General features: G+C 41.3%; 1 pseudogene; it reads right to left on the bottom strand.

The window, feature by feature from the left end:
• Positions 1-2,207: 2,207 nt before the first annotated feature.
• Positions 2,208-2,299, bottom strand: LOC132520168 (U6 spliceosomal RNA; annotated as a pseudogene).
• Positions 2,300-2,596: the final 297 nt, after the last annotated feature.

The raw sequence follows: 2,596 nt of genomic DNA, 5'->3' as shown, positions 1-2,596 counted from the left end.
GGTGACTTTCAAGTCCATAGAGAAGGAGGAATTCATTGTGAAAGGGAAAACTTTAAATCTTTTAGAATAAAGTACAGGAGAACATCTTTATGACCTTTGGGTAGAGGAGGATTTCTTAAGACCCCAAAAGTGCTAATCATAAACTATTGCTATGTTAACAAACATTTTTAATGATTGTGAGGATAAGACAGGAGGATAAGCTGAGCTCCAGCCACTGTTGTTTAATTATTTTCCCTGGAGAAAAATACTGCTCTGAGCCGCGCTGAAGGGGTGGTTTCAGAACAATAGGCTGTGGGGACAGCCAGGGCCACTGCCTCTGTCCAAATTCCCATCCTTCTCCCCCACGCACTGGCCACCACCTTCCCAGAAGGGAGGCACAGGGACCCACAGCAGTTTCTTCACCTTTAATTCTTCTTTGTTACTAGAGCTGATGGGGGTCTGTTTCCGCTAATCTTAACTGTGGCAAAATGCTCCAGGATGTCTATTCTTCTGGTTACATATGGAATTTCCTGGACTTCAGTTGATTGCTTGGGATGGGGGCTGATTAGATGCAGCTATTTCCAGGCATCCTTGCTTTTTCTTTCCTGAAAAACCATTGTGTTAGCAACATATTTTTAGGTGGGGCTACATTATTCACATACATTTTCTTTTCTTTTTCACCATACAATTTCAAAGCAAGTTTTCTTCCAAAAATAAAAAAAAAGAAGTAGCATCAAGGGCTACTTTCAACAGTCCTCTTCTTTATAATACTATTTGTGTAGTCCTTGTAATCTTGTATTTCTATCATTTTTATCATTTTAAGGCCCATTTTTTTCCCTGTGCAAACTCACAAGGCTTCCCTCCCCTCTCCCCTCCTTTCCCATACATCTATTTATGGATCATTATCCCCTTCTCCATCAACACCTTCTCAGCTTAGCTGAATGCTCCAGGGAGACTTGGCTGGTGTGAGGCTCTCTCATGATGAATGGGTTTCTTTTCACTCTTCCTAATGGGCTGGCTTCCACTAAGGGCAGCTAATTTCTTTGTAGCTACTTGGAATAGGTAGATTAAGTTACCAGTATTGCCGCTTATCTCATTCTGAAATCAACGATCCAGTTCACAGGATCACCACCTACAAATCTGGGGAAACTGTTACACAGAAGCCCTAGTAATTGATTAGTGGGTACTTCCTGAAATGAATCATTTACAAGACAATGCTTTGGTTCCCAGCGTATTTGTGAGGCAATTAAGACCTAGTGAGTTGCTTATTTGTTGACTGTTGGATAATGGTCACTTTTTCCTGGTGTAATGTCTGAATCTTACCCCCATTTTCTCAGTATTCTGGCCACCATCTCTTTCTCATTTCTTTGTCCCGTGCTTCTATCTGAAACCATCTCAGGTAGATGCTTGTGAAACAGATGATCTTGAGTTTCCATCTGTCTTGGTTTGGATGGCACTGCCATGTCATGGATGTTTCGATCCCTGAAGCAAATTGTAGCCAGGATCTGCCTTCTGCCTTGCCTTCCCAGGTTCGACCAATCGTGTCAGAGGAAAAGCGAAGGGGATGCATGCGTAGAGGACAGAGCACCCTGCCTCTCCTCCTGAGACCTGGATGGCCATGGGGCATGCCATGCCGACAGAGAATGGCTGCTCTCCAGCCTGAGGGGCTGCTTGGGGCTGGAATCCTTGGTTTTCTATGCATTAGGTATTTATGACTTTGTATATTCCAGGCACAAAATTGCAGACTGTGCCTTAAAATCTGGGTGGACGGAAGTCAGATAATAATTGCTGTTCTGCACCAGGCACTTTCTGTGAACAAGATGATTCATGCTAAGAGTCTGACTTTCAGCATCATATTTAATCTTAGAAATATTGTGTGTCCTAGATGTGATTACCCACATAAGAAACCCAAGGCTAGGAGAGGTTGGGTATATTTTCTAGGTCATTCAACAAATAAGTGAAGAAATTCAATTCAAACATAGATTTATCTAACTCAGTAAGGTGCTTTTAACCACTACACTGTCCTGCCTCCCTCTTAAAAGAAATAAATGATAGGCTAGAATTACACGGTACTAACTAAAAGGAGGTTACAGAAAGGTAGGTTCAGGGTAGGCTGGAGTAGTCAAGGGCTATAAAGCAGAAGGGAGGGGTCCGCAGAGAGCATCTAATCCCATGTTTCTCAAACTCTTTTTTAAAGTTGTGGTAAAAAAAAAAAATGTAACATCAAAAAATACATGGAATGCTTCATGTGTTTGCACAGGCGCCATGTTAATCTTCTCTGTATCTTTCCAATTTTAGTATATGTACTGCCAGTGAGTACTCTTAAAGTTTTTAACTTACAACCTATAACATGACATTTATTTTACATTATGACGCAGTAAATGCATGTATTTATAACTGAAACAAAATTGTACTTCACAATACTTGCCCTATTCTATGCAGTGCACTCCACTTTTCTATTATGCTTTACATCATTCTTTAAAGATAATTCTCGTCATGGCCTCTTAAATAGACTTTATGGACTACAAATGCTGATCTAAAAACCTCAACCGATGGGGACGTTGAGGCCCGGAGATGCGTTGAGTACCTAGCACGATGTCTTGCAAATATTAATCCC

This window comes from Lagenorhynchus albirostris, chromosome 4 (genome assembly GCF_949774975.1).
Source record: "Lagenorhynchus albirostris chromosome 4, mLagAlb1.1, whole genome shotgun sequence".
Taxonomy (NCBI): Eukaryota; Metazoa; Chordata; class Mammalia; order Artiodactyla; family Delphinidae; genus Lagenorhynchus; species Lagenorhynchus albirostris.
Note: the sequence above shows the minus strand (reverse complement) of the source record. Positions and strands in the feature narration are given on the sequence as shown.